Below are 22,982 nucleotides of genomic sequence, written 5' to 3' on the forward strand. Positions count from 1 at the left end.
AATCGAACAATAAATAATTAATCTAGGACTGAAAAACTGAATTATCCAATGGCGGCCAAGGAAAATCACTGAGACAAAAAATGTTCACATTTTTGCTTAAGTCAGATGGCTCTTAATTCTGTGTAAAACACGACTAAAAATTATTCATAAATAAAAAGAAATTTTGTAAAAATTTAAATTTTCTAAATTTGGCGCCTAATATCTGCGAAGATTTGCCAAAAATCAAAAATCAAAAGTAGCATAGCTATGTGCCCCGTCTCCGGCTATGCCAAAATGTATCGAAAGTTAAAATCAAATGATTATTGTTAAAATTACTGCAATATTTCTAAAAACGATAGCTTCGGTGATTTCGGACATTTGGCATTGAAGCAGAACGTTCAAAATAGCTTTATCCTCTAAGTCAAACCCACTATCCCACTAAAACCGAAGAAATCGTAACGATGCGCCAAGCAGTTGCTGAGATCTAATCAAAATGGAATTGGAATAATAATAATAATAACTAGACCTGCAAGCAGCACTGAACCGGCTTTCAGGAATCAGACGGGAAGTGTGTCATACAATAGCCCATTCATCGAGCTACCAAACGATACTTTAGGTGTTTTTATCCGGTCACACCCGACGGTGAAATCACGATTTTTGCAAGAGCACCTATTTTTACTGGGGTTTTTTTAATATCGAATATTTTTTCGACTACTTTCGGATTACAGATCATTGTCGGGATAGATTTAACACGTTGTATGGGAATTTAACTTCCTGTATCAGAAGATATTTAACGATATTTAGCAAATAGAACTGCGATGCAGTAATGACGGGTTTCACCGGTGCCACGTTACCCTAAACACATGTCACTTCCGGTACCAGTGAAACCATTAAACAGATTTCCACATAAGCATTGCACACATCAAATAAAATGGACGCCGAATCAACCAAATCCAGCAATATCAATTCATTTTATACATTTGTTACATGTAAGTGTACAGCACTTCCGGTGATAATGAAAATGTTCAATTAGTTTTATGAAATCAGAAATGGCATAAGGCATCACATGGTGAAAATTTTATGTAAATCGAATAATAATTGCAACTTTTATAGACCAAAAACCTTGAAAAGTGACTTGTAGAAAACCGTCTTTTTCTCTGCAACCGTAAAAGTTAGAAACCATTTTCTGGTATCTGTATGATCGTATGGCTTCCATCTATTTGTTGATTGGAATCAAATATCATAATTTTAAAAACATTACAAATCAGACTCATTTGAAAAAAATATCTGTTTTAAAGGCTAAAAATACAGTTTTTGCCAAAATGACGTTACTTCCGGTGATAATGAAAATCTTAAATTACTTGTATGACATTGTAAATGGCATTAGGTATCACACAGTGAAAAATTTATGAAAATCGAATAATAATTGACACTTTTATGGACCAAAAACATTGAAAAGTGACCTGTTGAAAATCGCCTATTTTCCCGCAACTGAACAAGTTAGAAACAATTTTGTGAAATCTATATGACCGTATGAATTTTAATAATATGTGAATGTAAACCAAAAGTTGAAATTATTAATACATATAAAATAATTCTTGGTTGAAAAAAATATTGATTTTAAAAGTTAAAAATGGCGTAACTGCCGGTGTCAATTTTAAATTGTAATCAATTTGATACGACGCATACTTGCTTTTTTAATCAAATGGTGTCACTTTTGTGAAAATCCAATAATAATTGACTATTTTACAGGCAAAATAACGAAAACAGTGACTTATGCAAAATTGCCCATTTCTAGGTAACTGCTTATATTAGAAACTAATTTTAACATACATTTTCTTTAACATACAGTTTAAAAAAGTTACGTAGAAATATTTTAAAATCTGAAAAGCCTGAATGGGTTGTAAATATGTCAATTTTACACCTTTTTTTCACCTCTTAATCGAATTAGCTCGAAAATGAAATCGAAATTAAAAAAACCGGGCCCAACATTTTGTGCGCCTTTAAAAGGCACACGCTTTAAGTTATATCAGTTTTTTAAAAAAAATCATATTTGCTTTCGAAAAATGGTACCTAACTGTCAAAATTGTAGTTTTCGGTAAAATTAAGCCACTTCCGGTGCCGACAGATAACTCTATCGGTAACAAAAAAATGACAATTGGGACAATGAAGTATATGAACTTTGTTTTATACAAATCGAGCAATAAATAATTAATCTATGACTGAAAAACTGAATTAGCCAATGGCGGCCAAGGAAAATTACTGAGACAAAAAAATTTCACATTTTTTCCCAAGTCAGATGACTCGTTAATTTTGTGTAAAACACGACTAAAAAATATTAATAAATAAAAAAGTTTTTTGTAAAAATTTAAACTTTCAAATTTCGAACGACAAAAGCCATAGATGAATGTTCGAAATTGAAAAATGTGACATAGCCATTGTCTCGGAAAAGATTCAGGGTTTCCAAAATTGTGAATTGTTTTAAAATAGGTAAAGAATTTGCGAAACCACGGCCGCTTTTTGATTTATTGCTAACGTTCAAAATTCGGCCACTTCCGGTCTGCGCAGAAGTTTCAAAAATTACATTGTTTCCCGATAGAAAATTGAACCCCAGATCGATATCTGTTTTCGATCATGGAGAAAATGTCTCCCGCGGTAAATAATAATAATAATAATAACTAGACCTGCAAGCAGCACTGAACCGGCTTTCAGGAATCAGACAGGAAGTTTGTCATACAATAGCCCATTCATCGAGCTACCAAACGATACTTTAGATGTTTTGATGCGGTCACACCCGACGGTGAAATCACGATTTTTGCAAGAGCACCGATTTTTACTGGGGTTTTTTTTAAAATATTGAATATTTTTTCGACTACTGCCGGTTCACGAATCATTGTCGGGATAGATTTAACACGTTGTATGGGAACTTACCTTCCTGTACCAGAAGTTTCAGAAAAGTCCATTGGACAGTTTTTAAAAGAAAGGAAAATTAGAAAATATTTAACAATATTTAGCAAATAATTGGTAGTCTGATGCCAATGTCTTATCTCCCTTATACCATTAGACCATTAGAAAAAGACAACGATTTTTCAACTTTTTTCAAAGATTTGGACCATTTAAACTATATTGAGGCTTTTAAATTTGGATTCACACCCTAGACCACCGTTAGGACTCTAATAAACAGAAGTTTAAGAAAGGAAAAAAGAGAAGATTTCGGGATGAAAGCATCTGAATAGCCCCCAAAAATGAAAATTTCCAAGATTGAGGCTCTTTTTGGACACCTTATATTATTTCAATGCTTTTATTTTTGGACTCACGCCATAATCCATCGATAGTACTCTGAGTAAAAAAAAGTTTAAGAAAAATGGTAGTGTTCGTTTTCGAGAAAATGGCGTCTCAAAATGCTCCAAAACGGAAAATACTAGATTTTATTTTCTAGCCATCTAAATCGTATCATTCAGATGTCATATGATAGTCCATTAATGGGGCTATCCATCGAAACTTAAGTTCTTTTTGTCCGCTAACATCTGATGGAGAAATCAAGTTTTTCGCAAGAGTGCTATTTTTTTTAACCCTTTTTCTTCATTTTTTTAATACTTCCGGTATGGAGATTATTGTCGGGATAGTTTTAATAACCGGATTGGCTTATCAAATAGCCACAGGGCTATGTAATGATATATTACATTGTCTGGTCAGATAAAATGCCCCTGGAAAATCCTATGTTCAATAGGGCCAAAAATGCAAAAATGTCAATATATCGAAAATTAAATTTAAATATTTCAATAAATATTATACATCGTTAGAATTGTAATTTTTTTTGTAAAAATTTGTTTAAATAATAAAGTCATAGAGCATTTTCCAAAATTTCACGATTTTTCAACTTTTTTCGATTTTCAGTACGTTATTTTACCTATTCCAGACATTTCAATGTCTTATTGGATGGATTCATGCACACGACTACCGGAGGGACTCTCGATAGGGAAAGTTTAAGCAAAATCCGTGGAGCAATTTTCGAGATACAGGCGTCCAAAAACGCTCCAAATCAGAAAATACCTGATTTACAGCATGTCATATTTTACTGCCCTCTCATAGGACCCGTGTGAAATGGGTATCATATGACAGTCGAATCCCCGGGCCACCCAACGATACCTTAATTTCTTTAATCCGTTGGTATCAGGCTGAGAAATCACGTTTTTCCCAAAAGCACCCATTTTTTGCGTTTTCTTCAAAATATCGGACAATTTTTCGACCACTTTCGGTTTGAGGATCCTTGTCGAAATAGCTTTATCAGTTGGACTTGGACTATAACTTCATGTTCCAGAAGTTCCAGAAACGTCGATTCGGCCGTAAAACGAAACTCGGGCTCAGAAAATGGGCAGAAAATTCGAAAAATAAAGGGTGATAACTCTGAATGAAAATTATATTACTGGAATCGGATTGCCTTGAGGTACCCAAAAATGTAGGTCAAATTTGAAAAATAACAAAAATTGTCTCTTAAACAACATTTTTCATTTTTCGAACGCTAGAAGTCAGCGATGAAGTTTCGAAATTTCGTAATTTTCAACTGCTATCGTCCGAGAAAAGACTCAGGGTTTCTGAAAATGTCATTTGTATGAAAATAGGTACAGAATTGACGAAGCTACGGCCGTTTTTTAATTTGTATGCACCGCATAGGCTCCCGCGGTAAATAATAATAATAATAACTAGACCTGCAAGCAGCACTGAAACGACTTTCAGGAATCAAACAGGAAGTGTGTCATACAATAGCCCATTTATCGAGTTACCAAACGCTATTTTAGATGTTTTGATCCTCTCACACCCGACGGTGAAATCCCAATTGTTGCAAGAGCACCGATTTTTTTACTGTGGCCTTTTTGGACCATTTATACTATATTGAGTCTTTTAAATTTGGATTCACACCATAGACCACCGTTAGGACTCTAAGTAAAAGAAGTATAAGAAAGGAAATAAGAGAAGTTTTCGAGATAAAAGCCTCTGAATGGGCTCCAAAAAGGAAAATAATAGATTTTCAGCGTTTCTTTATATATTGCCTAACCCGTGAATTTTTACCATTTAGATGTCATATCGGGTATTTTTTCGACTACTTCCGGTTTTTGGATCATTGTCGGGATAGTTTTAACAAGTTGTTTGGTTACCTAACCTTCTGTACAAGAAGTTTCGGAAAAATCCATTCAGCTGTTCTCCAAAGAAAGAAAAATAGAACAGCATTTTCAGTAATTTAAGGATTTTTCAACTTTTTTCCAAGATTGAGGCTCTTTGTGGACCACTTATATTATTTCAAACCTTTTATTTTTGGACTCTCGCCATAGTCCACCGATAGGACTCTAAGTAAAAGAAGTTTAAGAAAAATCGTAGTTTTCGTTTTCGAGAAAATGGCGTCTCAAAATGCTCCAAAACGGAAAACACTAGATTTTTGGTGTACCATAATTTATTTTCTAGCCATCTAAATCGTATCATTCAGATGTCATATGATAGTCCATTAATGGGGCTATCCAGCGATACTTTAGTTCTTTTGGTCTGCTAACATCTGATGGAGAAATCAAGTTTTTCGCAAGTGCGCTATTTTTTTTAAACCTTTTTTCTTCATTTTTTGCATACTTCCGGTATGGAGATTATTGTCGGGATAGTTTTAATAACCGGATTGGCTTATCAAATAGCCACAGGGCTATGTAATGATAAATTACATTGTCTGATCAGATAAAATGCCCCTGGAAAATCATATGTTAAATAGTGCCAAAAATGCAAAAATGTCAATATATCGAAAATTAAATTTAAATATTTTTATACATATTATACATCGTTAGAATCGTAATTACGTCAGCTATCTGAATATGTAACTTTTTTGTAAAAATTTGTTTAAATAATAAAGTAATAGAGCATTTTCCAACATTTCACGATTTTTCAACTTTTTTCGATTTTCAGTACGTTATGTTACCTATTCCAGTAATTTTAATGTCTTATTGGAAGGATTCATGCACAAGACTACCAGAGGGACCCTCGATAGGGAAAGTTTAAAAAAAATCCTTGTAGCAGTTTTCGAGATACATTCGTCCCAAAACGCTCCAAATCAGAAAATACCTGATTTTCAGAATGTCATATTTTGCTGCCCTCTCATAGGATCCGTGTGAAATGGGTATCATATGACAGTCGAATCCCCGGGCCACCCAACGATACCTTAATTTCTTTAATCCGTTGATATCGGGTGAAGAAATCATGTTTTTCCCAAAAGCACCCATTTTTTGCGTTTTCTTCAAAATATCGGACATTTTTTCGACCACTTCCGGTTTAAGGATACTTGTCGAAATAGTTTTATCAGTTGGTTTTGAACTATAACTTCATGTTCCATAAGTTTCAGAAACGTCAATTCTGCCGTAAAACGAAACTCGGGCACACAAAATGGGCAGAAAATTCGAAAAAATTCGAAAAATAAAGGGTGATAACTCTGAATGAAAGTTATATTCCTGGAATCGGATTGCCTTCAGGAATCCAAAAATGTAGGTCAAATTTGAAAATTTTGAAAAATTACAAAAATTGTCTCCTAAACAACGTATTTTCAAATTTCGAACGACAAAAGCCATAGATGAATGTTCGAAATTGAAAAATGTGAGATAGCCATTGTCTCGGAAAAGATTCAGGGTTTCAAAAAATGTGGATTGTTTTAAAATAGGTAAAGAATTGGCGAAACCACGGCCGCTTTTTGATTTATTGCTAACGTTCAAAATTCGGCCACTTCCGGTCTGCGCAGAAGTTTCAAAAATTACTATATCAAGTAACCACCACATTGTTTCCCGATAGAAAATTGAACCCCAGATCGATATCTGTTTTCGATCATGGAGAAAATGTCTCCCGCGGTAAATAAAAATAATAATAATAACTAGAACTGCGATGCAGTAATGACGGGTTTCACCGGTGCCACTTTACCCTAAACATGTTACTTCCGGTACCAATGAAACCATTAAACAGGTTTCCACATAAGCATGGCACACATCAAATAAAATGGACGCCGAATCAACAATATCCAGCAATATCAATTCATTTTATACATTTGTTACATGTAAGTGTACTGTACTTCCGTTGATAATGAAAATGTTCAATTAGTTTTATGAAATCAGAAATGACATAAGGCATCACATGGTGAAAATTTTATGTAAATCGAATAACAATTGCCACTTTTATAGACCAAAAACCTTGAAAAGTGACTTGTAGAAAATTGCCTATTTCTCTGCAACCGTACAAGTTAGAAACCATTTTCTGGTATCTGTATGATCGTATGGGTTCAATCTATTTTAAAAACAATACAAATAAGACTCATTTGAATAAAATATCTGTTTTGAAGGCTAAAAATACAGTTTTTGCCAAAATGACGTTACTTCCGGTGATAATGAAAATCTTGAATTACTTGTATGAAATCGTAAATGGCATTCGGTATCACACAGTGAAAATTTTTATGAAAATCGAATAATAATTGACACTTTTGTGGACAAAAAACCTTGAAAAGTGACCTGTTGAAAATTGCCTATTTCTCCGCAACTGAACAAGTTAGAAACCATTTTGTGATATTTATATGATCGTATGGGTTCATTCTTTTAGTTGATTAGAATCAAATATCAAAATCTTAAACAAACACTAAATACGACTCATTTGAATAAATTATTTGTTTCGAAGGCTATAAATACAGAGGGGGGTTGGATGGCTGAATGGTTAGCGTGCGCGCGCTGTATCATAAAGTCTGTCATTGAGTCGACTGGCGTGGTTTCGAATCCCCGGTTGTACGTGGCAAGGAGTAGGGTCGCCTGTCCAACCTCGTGGGTTTTCTCCGTGGCCTCCGGTTTCCTCCCACTGCTAAAGACCCCTACGCGCAAGCGAATTATGTAAATAAAAATTAAACCATATGTTAGTCCCGAAATGACCTAGTTTGTGTCGAGTGGACGTTAAACCCATTTCTCTCTCTCTCTCTCTCTCTCTCTATAAATACAGTTTTTGCCAAAATTTCGTCATTTCCGGTGACATTGAAAATGTAAAATTGAGTTGAACTAGTCACAATTGACATTATGCATCAAATGGTGTCACTGTTATGAAAATCCAATAATAATTGACTCTTTTACAGGCACAATAGCGTAAAGAGTGACTCATGCAAAATTGACCATTTCTCGGCAACTGCGCATATTACAAATTAATTTTCACATACATTCTCTCCATATAGATTATTGCAACGAGTTTATGAAAGTTACGAAGTAATATTTTAAAATATGAAAACGCTGGATAGGTTGTAAATAGCTTAATTTTACACCTTTTTTCACCTTTTAATCGAAATAGCCCGAAAATGGAATCGAAATTAAAAAAAACTGGGCACAACATTTTTTGTGCTTTTAAAGGGCGCACCCTTTCAGTTATACCAGATTTGAAAAAAATAATATTTGCTTTCGAAAAGTGGTACCTAACTGTCAAAATTTTAGTTTTTGGCAAAATTACGCCACTTCCGGTGCCGACAGATAACTCTATCGGGAACAAAAAAAATGGGAATTGAGACAACAGGGTATATGAACTTTGTTTTATAGAAATCGAACAATAAATAATTAATCTAGGACTGAAAAACTGAATTAGCCAATGGCGGCCAAGGAATATTACGGAGACAAATTTTTTTTAGATTTTTGCTCAAGTCAGATGACTCGTTAATTTTGTGTAAAGCACGACTAAAAAATATTCATAAATAAAAAAGTTTTTTGTAAAAATTTTAATTTTCGAAATTTGGCGCCTAATATCTGTGAAGATTTGCCGAAAATCAAAAATCAAAAGTAGCATAGCTATGTGCCTTGTGTCCGGCTATGCCAAAATGTATCGAAAGTTAAAATCCAATGATTGTTGTTAAAATTACTGCGATATTTCTAAAAACGATAGCTTCGGTGATTTCGGACATTTCGCATGGTCGCAGAACGATCAAAATAGCTTTATCCTGCAAGTCACACCCGTTTTTCCAGTAAAACCGAAGAAATCGTAACGATCCGACAAGGAGTTGCTGAGATCTAATCAAAAATAATTTGGAATAATAATAATAATAATAATAATAAGAAGAAGAACCTTAACAAAAACAATAGTGTTTCACACAAGCTACGCAGTGTGAAACCCTAATAATAATTTTAGTAATCTCAATAGGCTTTCAGACAAAGTCTGAAAGCCTAACTAGAACTGCGAAGCAATGAAACCGTTAAACAGGTTTCCACATAAGCATTGCACACATGAAATAAAATCGACGCAGAAACAACCAAATCCAGCAATGAATTCATTTGCTACATGTCAGTGATCCTGTCAAAATTACATTACTTCCGGTGATAATGAAAATCTTAAATTACTTGTATGAAATCGTAAATGGCATTATGTATCACACAGTGAAAATTTCATGAAAATCGAATAATAATTGACAGTTTTATTGACAAAAAACCTTAAAAAGTGACCTGTTGAAAATTGCCTATTTCTCCGCAACTGAACAAGTTAGAAACCATTTTGAGGTATCTGTATGATCGCATGAGTTCATTCTATTTGTTGATTGGAATCAAATATCATAATTTTAAAAACATTACAAATCTGATTCATTTGAATAAAATATCTGTTTTAAAGGCTAAAAATACAATTTTTGTCCAAATTACGTCATTTCCGGTGATATTGAAAATGTTAAATTGGTTTGACCTAGTTGAAATTGACATTACACATCAAATGGTGTCACTTTTATGAAAATCGAATAATAATTGACTCTTTAACAGGCAAACTAGCGTAAAAAGTGACTCGTGCAAAATTGCCCATTTCTCGGCAACTGCGCATATTACAAATTAATTTTCACATACATTCTCTCCGTATAGATTATTGCTACGAGTTTATGAAAGTTACGAAGTAATATTTTAAAATATGAAAACGCTGGATGGGTTGTAAATAGCTTAATTTTACACCTTTTTTCACCTTTTAATCGAAATAGCCCGAAAACGGAATCGAAATTTAAAAAACTGGTCCCAACATTTTGTGCGCCTTTCAAGGGCGCACAATTTCAGTTATACCAGATTTGAAAAAAAATAATATTTGCTTTCGAAAAATGGTACCTAACTGTTAAAGTTGTAGTTTTTTTGTAAATTTACGCCACTTCCGGTACCGACAGATAACACTATTGGTAACAAAGAAAATGACAACGGAGCATATGAACTTTGTTTTATACAAATCGAACAATAAATAATTAATCTAGGACTGAAAAACTGAATTAGCCAATGGGGGCCAAGGAAAATTACCGAGACAAAAAATTTTCACATTTTTGCCCAAGTCAGAGGACTCGTTATATTTGTGTAAAACACGACTAAAAAATATTCATAAATAAAAAAGTTTTTTTTAAAAACTAAAATTTTCTAAATTTGGCGCCTAATATCTGCGAAGAATTGCCGAAAATCAAAAATCAAAAGTAGCGTAGCTATGTGCCTCGTCTCCGGCTATGCTAAAATGTATCGAAAGTTAAAATCCAATGATTATTGTTAAAATTACTGCAATGTTTCTAAAAACGATAGCTTCGGTGATTTCGGATATTCCACATTGTCGCAGAACGTTCAAAATAGCTTTATCCTCTGAAGTCACACCCACTTTTCCGATAAAACCGAAGAAATCGTAACGATCCGACAATCAGTTGTTAAGATCTACTCAAAACAAAAGAAGAATAATAATAACTAGACCTGCAAGCAGCACTGAACCGGCTTTCAGGAATCAGACAGGAAGTGTTTCATACAATAGCCCATTTATCGAGCTACCAAACGATACTTTAGATGTTTTGATCCGGTCACACCCGACGGTGAAATCCCGATTGTTGCAAGAGCACCGATTTTTTTACTGTCTTTTTTTTTTTTAAAAATATCGAATATTTATTTGACTACTTCCTGTTTACGGATCATTATCGGGATAGATTTAACAAGTGGTATGGGAACTTAACTTCCTGTACCAGAAGTTTAAAGGACAATATTGGTGTCAGTCAATATAAAATATGTGATAGAGCTCGTTAAATACATCCCAAGTATAATGTTAACACAGAGATCATTGCTCCGATAGCTGAGAAACAAGCACGTGAAGAAACGGGAAGTGGCGTCAAACATGACAAACACGAGTTGTCTTTCTATATAACAGACTGAATTAACAAGCGGTAACAGACAAACGATCGAATTTCATTTCACTGATAATTCAGTTGAAGATGAAAAGTTGTTATATGAGACGATGAGAGGATATCTGACAATTCAAAAAAAGAATTGGCTGTCAGTAGATAAAAGATAACGAACAAATTAGAAAAAGTCGGTGCATTACCATGTTTTTATTAAGAACAGAATGAATAAAAACGGGGGAAATGCACGGAATTTTTCTATTTTTCTCGTGTCCCTTATCTAGTGACAGTCAATTCTATTTTTGATTGTGAGATACCCTCCCACCGTCCCATATAATAACTTTTCAACTTCAACGGAATTATCAGTGAAATGAAATTCGATCGTTTGTCTGTTACCGCTCGTTACTTCAGTCTGTTATATAGAAAGACAACTCGTGTTTGTCATGTTTGACGTCACTTCCCGTTTCTTCACGTGCTTGTTTCTCAGCTATCGGAGCAATGATCTCTGTGTTAAAATTATATTTGGGATGTATTTAACGAGCTCTATCACATATTTTAAAATGACTAACACCAATATTGTCCTTTAAGAAAGATCCATTGGACATTATACCATTAGAAGCAGATTTACAGATATAACGATTTTTCGACTTTTTTCAAAGATTGTGACCCTTTTGGACCATTTATTACTGTATTGAGGCTTTTAAATTTGGATTCACACCATAGACCAACGTTAGGACTCTAAGTAACATAAGTTTAAGAAAGGAAATAAGAGAAGTTTTCGAAATAAAAGCGTCCGAATAGGCTCAAAAAAGGAAAATAATAGATTTTCAGCGTTCCATTATTTATTGCCTAACTCGGGAATTTTTACCATTTAGACGCCATAAGATCGTCCATTGTTCGAACTATCCAATGACACTTTAGTTGTCTTGATTCGGTGGAATCTGGCGTAGTAATCACTTTTTTCGCAAGATCGCCATTTTTTTACTTTTTACGTGTTTTTTTTCTCAAAATATCGGAAATTTTAAACCACTTCTGGTTTTTGGATCACTGTCGGGATAGCTTTAACAAGTTGTTTGGTTACCCTATCTTCTGTACAAGAAGTTTCAGAATAATCCATTCAGCTGTTTTCCAAAGAAAGAAAATTAGAAGATCATTTTCAGTAATTTAAGGATTTTTCAACTTTTTTCGAAGATTGAGGTTCTTTTTGGACCACTTATATTATTTCAATGCTTTTATTCTTGGACTCACGCCATAGTCCACCGATAGGACTCTTGAGTAAAAAAAGTTTAAGAAAAAAATTAGTTTTAGGTTTCGAGAAAATGGCTTCTCAAAATGCTCCAAAACGGAAAATACCCACATAACAATATGATGTTAATTTTACGTTACATTTACGTAAAAATGGTCAGTCAGTTTACCATCATTTTACTCATCTTTTTAACGATAATTTTAACGTCATTTCCTGACGTTAAATTGTCGTTAAAAGGATGAGCAAAATGATGGATATCTAACCGACCATTATAACGTAAATCTAACATTAAATTAACATCATTTACGGATGCAATTCTAATGTCAAATTTTGATGAGCAAAGTTACGAAAATATAACCAACCATAAAAACCTTCAAAATTATTCATTATTTGCGGCAGTAAATGGGAAGTGCATTCAACCAATAATCAAATTATCCTGACCCGTGGGTGAGGCTAAAAGTTGAGTGGTCCAACGTGTGCGCTTTAGATCATAAGGTCTGTCATTGAGTGAAGTGGTTTGTTTCCACACCCAACTTGAACATGGGTTTTCTCTGGGTCCTCCTACTACTAAAGATTCCTGGTGCGGATGAATTATTCAACTTGAATTGAATCACTTAGTCCCAAAGGACAGTTTATGTCTATTGGATGTTTTACCCCATTGCTCTCTATCTACCCATAACCAGTCAGAATTCTAAATGTATTGCACAGAAAGTTAAAAATCTAGCAGAATTATATGACAAAATATACTACAAGTATGTATACATATACTTTATTTAAAAGACAAAAATATAATGTTATAAAATACAAAATACACATTTAAATATTAACAGTTTTTATCCACAGCTGTTTGAGAAATGAAGACGGGCATATGCCACACAGTGTGCAGAGCTATGGCGTACTCTTATATAAAATTCCAACAGCCAAGGGATCTTTCACACACACACACTTGAGTTTACACTGTACCTTGGTTTTTTGGTCCCTTCCGTATGACTAGTCAGTCATCCATGTCAGGTCCTCTGTCCGGCATCACTGACAAGGGAAAATGTTCAAGAAAAAGGTCTACATTAGCGCTATGAAAGTGTTGATATGCATATAAGAAAGAAAAAACTGGGATATTGACCAAATTGGGCCAAAACCTATAGCCTCTATCTTATTTGCTCAAGGTATTGATGGAATAGGAGTTAACTTTGGAATGAGTGAAATGAAATGGGGTTTAATGTCCTATTCCGACAGGGCTAATGACATGGAAATATGCTATACAGTGTCCTATTATGGAATTTTATCCAGACAGCAGCGCTAAAGCCTACTCTTATATCGAATTCAAACTGCCAAGGGATCTTTCACGTGCACACCAATGTGTGCACAGGACCTCGGTCATTCGTACCATCCAAATGACTAGACAGCTGTCCCTCCTTGTCAGGCCCTCTGTCCTGCACCTCTGACAAGGGGAGGAAACCAAGTCTGGAAATCACGAAGAACTTTCTCGGCCGACACTGGAATGGAATGATGTGGAATGCTGAATATTGATAGGTTTCGTCCTCTCATGATTCCAGTGTGTAACACAAATTTGAAAAAGATCAATTAAGAATAAACACAGCATCTATTGCATTTGAAAAAGGGAGAATTAACCAAGGAAGGCAAAGTCCTGAAAAGCTGTATATTGATAATGCTTGTCCTCTCACAATCGGAATGATTCACATTTCATATCGAACACCCGACCTCCAGACTAGATAACCATTGTCTTTCCGACTTAACCAACGTGATCCCCGTTGTGGCTACAATTCCTGGATTTGAAGGTCAGGTATGATATGAAACGAATATTTTGAACCGGTTCACCAATGCAACCAATCCGTGACGGGTTAACTGATAGAGGGTTACATCCTTGATATAAATATTGAAATGGCCTGGGCCATTCTTGTTGTTTATGTTTCACTCGTTCGCTTGTTGACGTTCGTGAGCCTTTATTCTAATTATAGTAACATAGGGATGTCTTTCGTTTCTTTATGATAACGTATGTTGTCGGTGATTATTTACAGTGATTGTAATGATAAATTTTATAGAAACTATGATTAGCATAAGTAATATTAATTGTTGAGTGATGTAAGCTATTAATCGTGTTTAATGCCATCATGTGTTGTCTAAATTTATAGTTAGTTTATACCTATAACGAGTGAAGATGGTCCTAGTATTTGGGTCCGCTGAACGACACGTCGTTTACTACATGGATTTTGATGCGTATCGTCGTTTCAATAACATTAAATGTGTCAATTAAATCTCAGTAATCTACCTTACCTTCATATTATGTTCACTATTATATCCATGAACTGCTATAATCCTGATTCATAGAGTAAATCCTTTTAACTTCCTCTCGATTTCTACGAGGGTCTGGGAAGCCGCCATTTTCGAAAACGGTTGTTAGAGCGAGGTCGATGACGGGGACACAAATACTTCTTATTTCTAGTTATTACCAATAATAAATAAATGTCTAAGAGATGATCGCTAATAAAGTGATACTTATAAAGGGTTGTTAGATTATCGTATCTAGGTTCAATTAAGTCTATTGTGCTTATATTAAACATTATGCTCGGTTCAAGCAAGGCCTTGCTTGACTTGTTTGTGTAGAACTAGGAAATTCATACGCCGTGATCAACTTGGCAACAGGGATTGTGCTAATATTTTCGGGGCTAATCATATAATTATCCGTTAATTTACCTTTTCATCTTCATCGAAATTGGATGGAGTATGTTATTCCTCGCATAATTTGTAACGGTTGTATATAGCGATATTGAGTTCTACCTTGTTAAAATTAGTCTTTTGTATTTGAGGCGTAATGTTCGGTCATGGTAACGTCGTGGGACGTAATCGAGACGTAATCAAGGACGCATTGTTATTACATTAATTTTATTATTATTCTGTACATCAATTAGTATTCTAAGAGTTGTTTATTAGTCAGATTAGCTATATATTTGTATTGCCAACTTATTGCCTCCTCAAAGAATAGTTGTTTATTGATAATAATTACATTTCAGGTACCAGTATTGTAAAGTAGATCCTTCCTAGGCAAAATACGTCCCCTTTTTACGTGATTTGATTGGTCGAGACAGTCACGTGACACCTAAAGCGAAGGTATATAAGGCCCGCAGGCTTTCCATTGTCACTCACTCATTGGCGCTTGCCTGGTAAGAGTCAATAGCACTAACTCCTCCCTCCCCAATTCTTAGAACCTCGTCTTAAAGGGCACAGTCCATGAATATTTTTCAAGTAAAGTAAATTTTCCCAAGTTACATGTAAAGTAAATCACAAATATATTTTCATAAATTACATAATTTCCCCGATTAAATAGCCATCATTTTTGTATACTATTCTGATCGCTAGTCCTAAATTCAAAGCCACCGGAAGGAAAGCCCAAGAAGGATCTACTAAGTTATATTTCTAAGTGTATGTTCGATAATTGATGACCAAGTGAGCCTGGAATAAAGTTTCATATTGTTTTGTTACCGAAAGTCGCATTTTCCTTCTTTAGGGGCGAGACCACCCTTGCCGGGGCTGCTACAATATACTTGTCGCGGTTTTTAAAAATAGAAATATATATATATATAAAGGTAGCTCAAAATTCATCTCTACATGTACATAGGCCAAGGGGGGATCAAGTGGCTAAGTGGGTAAGACGCTGGCTCGCTAGCCTGGAGATCGGGTGTTCGATCCCTGTATTGGCCGAGAAAGTTCATCCTGATTTTCCTGCGTGGTTTCCCTTGTCAGTGATGCAGGACAGAGGGACTGACAAGGACAGCTGTTTAGTCGTTATGGGACGAAAAACCGAGGTCTCGTGTAGACATTGGCGTGCACGTAAAAGATCCCTTGGCAGTTGGAATTCGATATAAGAGTAGGCCGTAGCCCCGCTGCCCAGGCAAAATTTCCCTCATAGCACACTGTATGGCATATGCTCGTCTTCATTAGCCCAGGTTAGGAGCAGAACAGTAGGACGTTAAACCCCATTTCATTTCATTTCATTTCTTTCACCAAAGACCACATAAATACTTCATTTAGCACTTGTCCTTTGAAACAGTTATAGCCTATGTCTTGTCTGGAAGAGGGGGTATCATCACATTACCATACAGGGTATAAGTTGATGTTGAGTATAAGTCAAATTGCCAAATTTTACATTTTTCCGACCTACATCCATAATTAAGTAGAGGCGGTATATAAGACTAATGTTTTTCAACTCCACGAGTTTCGGGACTGTTATCCTAGTCTAATACCGTGCCGGTGTACGCCGAAGAAAAGTTGGGCCATATAAATAACGAGGGTCTGGGACAGTTGTCAATAACACTTGCATTTATAAACAAACATGAATCGTGATGACGAATTAGGATTCAATAAAAAAACCAAAATAGATATGGCCCATGAAGAGAGAAATTTTACAATAAAAAAAATTAAGAGTGTTGGATATTGAATTGACAATGCAATCAAATGGATTTTCGGAAATGGCATTCTTATATAAATTTCATGGGCGTCAACATCTTGTTTTAGGACTAGTTACCTCCCTTAGACTTTGTTTATGATAATGTAAAATACCGGATAATCTAGCCTATGACCGATTATTCTCAAATGTTGACAACGCAACCACACTAATATTCGTAGAATATAGAATATTTTTTTCTAGATGATAGAGACTAATAATATGCCAACATTGAAATGTGTGCATAAATATGGTATATATGTTGACAACGCAACCACACTAATATTCGTAGAATATAGAATATTTTTTTCTAGATGATAGAGACTAATAATATGCCAACATTGAAATGTGTGCATAAATATGGTATATACTTAACTACACCAATATTATACCTATGTCATAGAATTTGTTACACACATTACAAATATAATCTTAATAGAGATCTTTGCTATGGTTGATCTATCAGTAAAAATTGGAAGATTTGTAAGGAACGCAAAAGGTTATTGTTTACGGGCTGCAGCAGGGAGCAATAACAGGAACACAGATGATTTTCAACTCACTGATACAACTCAGTTTAAACTTTAAGCCAAAGAGCTGTTATATAATACTGTGACAGGATATCTGCTCTAAACTAACTAGTCATCAAAGAATTGACTGTCAAAAGTTCAGACAGAAAGTATTTTAGGCCTACAATGCTTGTAAAGCTTTGGCCTACATTCTGATGATATTTGTGCTACCATAGATACATATATATTTATATCATTACATTATGTGACAAGTAGTAGTGTTTGGCAAGTAGTAGTGTTGTCTAACTTTCATTATAAAGCCCATATAAATCTTTTTAGAACTTCTTTGTCATTACTGCCACCAAGGGTGCTCAAATATACATGTAGGATCTGTAAAAAAACCCAAAATAAATAAAAACCAACTTTATACTCCCAAAAAAAAACGTAATTGGGTTAAACGGCCTACTGTTCAGCTCCAACTGGGCTGACAGCCAACCTACTGTGGATCTGTAATGAAATGGGGTTCAACATCATACTGTGCTGCTCAAACTGGGCTAAAAAAGTTGGACAAATGCTTGAAAGTGTGCTGTGATGGAAATTTTGACTGGACCGTGTGTACAAAAGAGCTTGTTTTTTTGTCCTATCCGAACAACTGTACATTAGCCCTTACCAGCCCCTCTGTCTTGCACCAGTTAAAAGAGGAACCATGCCAGAAAATCCTGATGAACTTTCTTGGCCACCACAAGAAAAAATAAGCAGGGGAGTAGGACTGAAACCTTTATGTACAAGTATGTACGGGCAAACTTGTTATTTAATGTTATATCATATAAATAGGCCTATGTATATAAGCTTAATGTCTCGATTATCCATTTTTCAATTAAATTAAATCATTAACATTAACCGCCAGTGTTTGAATCTGTGAACATCTCGAGCACCCGATGGCATTGAGACTTGATTATAGACTTAGCAAGTTAATACATTAAAATGTCTTATAAAAAATTTAAGATTTACAGTCTCAAGAAATACCTACTTAACCTACGTACAATATATAGATTTAGCTCTTGCATTATGCATTATTAAATTTGCAAAAATATCAGTACAATAACAACAAAAAAACCCAACCTGAAACACCCATAAAAATGTTTAGAAAATACTACATGTACTTATATTATAATTAGCACAGCCTGAATTTTAACAGTCTACATCATTAATAAATTCGTTATGTGTTTGATAATTTTTGGATCCAGATTTTTTAAAAACAATTTTGGAACCAGTATTACTTTCGATAACTTAAAGCAATGTTGATTTTGTTTATGAATAGTATGGTTTACGGACAATGTAACTGCATCGTGTTAAAAACAAATACTGACTGTCTGATATACAAAGTTGCGTGCAAACTTTTTCCACGGCCAGATTATTTTTTTTATCAACATTAGATCTATCGGTATACTGTCAATGGAAGTTCGCATAAAAAGTGCACTTACCTTCAACTTTACTTTGCTGAATCCAAAATCGTGTGTGTATGTGTGGAATAGCTTTATTAAACTTTAAATCACGGCATCATTTCTTCTTTGGGAAAAATAATAACCTATGCCGCCATTTTAAATCCCAGAATTCCGTACGTTCCGGTCAAACGAACAAACAAAAAATATTTAATAAATAATTGAAGCAATTTAGATAAATAACAACAATAACCGTAACCTATAAAAAAAATATTGTAATGTGAATAGAAATAATATGATATAAACCGATTTAAACACAATCATCAACCGTGAACAGATCGTGACCTTGACCTTGCCCGAGACGATAAAAATATATTTGTACATCTATGTAGGTCTAAAAATGGCGACTGTTCGTTTGAAAGGCCTGTAATATTTCTGATAATGAATCTATTCATATAATTTGTTTGTATACGCTCTACCATATTTTATATGAGGTTACATAATTACGTTATATTAAAAGAATAATCAAATCGGGGAATTTTAATTTTCAGAGATAGGTCCATTATCGAGAGACGATAAATATATGGACTCATATAGCTAGAGTAGATCTCTATGTTAATTGACTGGGTCAATATTATCTATTTTTCAGATTCATAACTTAAAAAAATGGAACTAGTCTTGGTCCAACCTTTATTTTTATATGGTTTTACAACTTTTGTAATTAAGTGTTGAACTTTTAAATTCGAAATAAAAAAACGGCAAGAATCGACTCATGACCTATTTTATATATTGTATATGTAGACAGCCGCCATTTTGAATGACATTAACAACACACATTGATTTAAGCAATATTTTATTTAGATAGTTTCATATTAAGAACTAAATTTTCAAAAATTTAAGGATTCATGAACAAGGCCAACGGTTATTATAATTGATCTCCATAGTGTTAATGGTAATACAATTCCAAGAATGTACACTTGTACAAACATACATGAAGGCCTTATATAAATAATGATCATGAATTTTATATTTACTGGTGCAAGGATCATTAATTTTATATTTACTGGTGCAAGGTTGATGAAGGCCTTATATAAATAATGATCATGAATATTATATTTACTGGTCCAAGGATCATTAAGTTTATATTTACTGGTGCAAGGTACTACATTTAATAACTTTAATTATAAAAACATTTAATGCATTGTCGGCCTATGAATTTTATATTTACTGGTGAAAGGATCATTAATTTTATATTTACTGGTGCAAGGTACTATATTTAATAAATTTAATTATAAAAACACTTCATGCATAGTCGGCCTAGGTGTGGACTACTCCGAATATTTGGACAGTGATAACCTTTTAGTAGAGAACAACTTTGCTTTATGAAACAGTTTCCGACAATCAATCATTATTTGTTTTGTCAAATTTTTGGGTATCAAAATTGAGAGAGAGAAATGGGGTTTAACGTTAACTTGACTCGATGATACAACAAAAAACACAATTCCTATTTTAATTAAAGCGACATTTCGTTGAGGGTTCTCTCAACGTTTTCAAGTAAATGATGCTCAATAGTCAACGGGTGCACTCGTCCGCTTGCCAGCCTATCTTTTATAGTCCCATTGGTGCAGAAAAGTAGGAAAATTAAATAAAATTAAATGAGATTAAACATCCTACTGTTTTGCTCTGAGTGAGCTAATGAAGACAGGCATACACTATATACAGTGTACTACGACGGAAACTTTGCACGGATAGCGGCACTATGGCCTACTCTGATATTGAATTACAACTGTCGGAGTGTCTTTGACGTGCATGCCAATATGTACACGAGGACTTGATTTTTCGTATGACCCGAACAACTATACCTTATCCCTTGCCAGATCCTCCGCCCTGCCACAGTCCATAGAAAATTTCCGTCATAGCACTCTGCATTGCGTATGACTATCTTCAATAGTCCGATTGGTGCAGAAAAGTATGAAAATGAATATTAAATGGGGTTTGAACATCCTACTATTTTGTTCCAAGTGGGCTAATGAAGAAGGGCATATGCTATAATGCTTAAAATGTTGTGATTTTGGGTTAAAATGCCGTGATGTTGGGTTATCGCCTTACGAAGGGTGATATCAGTCACCATATCTACTGGGTTTCTTTAATACTCATATTTATAGTATTTTATAGAGTCAGACTAGTGGACTAGTGAATGCACGGATTAGTGCACCCACGGACTAGTGAACCCGCAGACTAGTAATTGGTAATGATGGAAAAGTGTGTAAAGACCTGTTTTACAGTTTGGCGTGCACTTAGAACTATTGGTAATGACTATATGCGGAAATGCTGCTCTCCAGGCAAAATGTCTTTCCTAGCACATCTTCATTAGTAAGTGCGGTAATGCTGCTGTCCAGGCAAAATTTCTGTCATAGCACATCTTCATTACTAATTTTGATAAAGCCACGGTGGATAAGTGCGTAAGATGCTGGCTCGGTAATCCGGAGGGCACGTGTTCGATCCCTGCATTGGTGGAGAAAGTTCATCAGGATTTTCCGACATGGTTTCCCCTTGTCAGAAGTGCAGGAACAAGAACAGTAGTCTAGTCACTCAGATGGGACAAAAAACCGAGGTACCATGTATACATTGGCTTGCACGAAAAGATCCTTTGGCAGTTGGATTCGATATTAGTAGGCCATAGTGCCGCTGCTGGGGCAAAATTTCCCTCATAGTACATTACATTGTACGGTATGTACCTGTCTTCATTAGCCCAGTCGGAGCAGAACAGTAGGACAATAAACCGATTTCATCAGGACAAACCTGCATGAGGAAAAACCTACATTTCACAAACTTAGTAATTAGTAACGGGGGGGGGGGGGGGGGGTTGGATGGCTGAATGGTTAGCGTGCGGGCGCTGTATCATAAAGTCTGTCATTGAGTTGACTAGCGTGGTTTCGAATCCCCGGTTGTACGTGACAAGGAGTAGGGTCGCCTGTCCAGCCTCCGGTTTTCTCCCACTGCTAAAGACCCCTACGCGCAAGCGAATTATGTAAATAAAAATTAAACCATATGTTAGTCCCGAAATGACCTAGTTTGTGTCGAGTAGACGTTAAACCCCATTTCTCTCTCTCTCTCTCTCTCTCTCTCTCTCTCTCTAGTAATTAGTAACACACTGGCTAGCAAATGTGGGGTTCAATTTTCGTGTTGGTCGAGAAAAATGAAATGAAATCGTGTTTAACGTCCTACTGTTCTGCTCCTAAACTGAGCTAATGAAGACGAGCATACGCCATACAGTATGCTATGAAGGAAATTTTACCCAGGCAGCGGCGCTATGGCCTACTCTTATATCAAGTTCCAACTACCAAGCGATCTTGATGTGCACTCCTGTGTGTACACGTGACCTCCGTCCTGTATCACTGACAAGGGGAAAACACGCAGGAAAATCTGGATGAACTTTCTCAGCCAATGCAGGGATCGAACACCCAACCTCCAGGCTAGCGAGTCAGGGTCTTACCCATTTTAATGACTAGACAGCTGTCTTGTCAGGCCCTTAATTGTTAGTATCATGACATTAAACCGACATTTGTTTTACGTTTTACAACTAATATCAGGTTTATGTTAGAAAACTAAAGTTAGGTTTATGTTAGAAAACTAAAGTTAGATTTATGTTAGAAAATTAACATTAGATTTACTTTAAAAAACTAACGTTAAATTAACGGTTAAAATTAGGACATAAAACTAACATTACATTAACGTTAGAAAACTAACATTATATTAACGTTAGAAAACTAACGTTAGATTTACGTCAGAAAACTAACGTTAGATTTACGTCAGAAAACTAACGTTAGATTTACGTCAGAAAACTAACGTTAGATTTACGTCAGAAAACTAACCATAAACCTGATGTAAAATTTACGTTAGATTAACGTTAGAATTATAACCAATAATACATATATAATTATTATGTCTGAATTCCGACTATATATCAATTGTTAGAATGTGCACACACTTGTAATGTTATTTAATCAAGAAGTATTCAAAGGGAAAAAAATTGGTTAGTAATCCGTCATAAAGTTTACGTTACATTTACGTCATTTTCTGACGTAAAAGTAACCATAACCATTATGACGTAAAAGTAACGTAAATTTAACCAAAGAATTTTACCATTATTGGACGCTAACCAAAATCTAACCATAATGACGTAAACTTTACGTAAATCTAACCATCA

At 34.8% G+C, this 22,982-nt stretch overlaps 1 protein-coding gene across 3 annotated transcripts in view; it reads left to right on the forward strand.

Annotated features, from left to right (window-relative positions):
• LOC126816708 (uncharacterized) overlaps positions 1–22,982 on the forward strand; it is a 339,811-nt gene that overhangs the window by 292,821 nt on the left and 24,008 nt on the right. The window lies entirely within an intron of this gene.

Source organism: Patella vulgata, chromosome 3 (assembly GCF_932274485.2).
Source record: "Patella vulgata chromosome 3, xgPatVulg1.2, whole genome shotgun sequence".
NCBI lineage: Eukaryota > Metazoa > Mollusca > Gastropoda > Patellidae > Patella > Patella vulgata.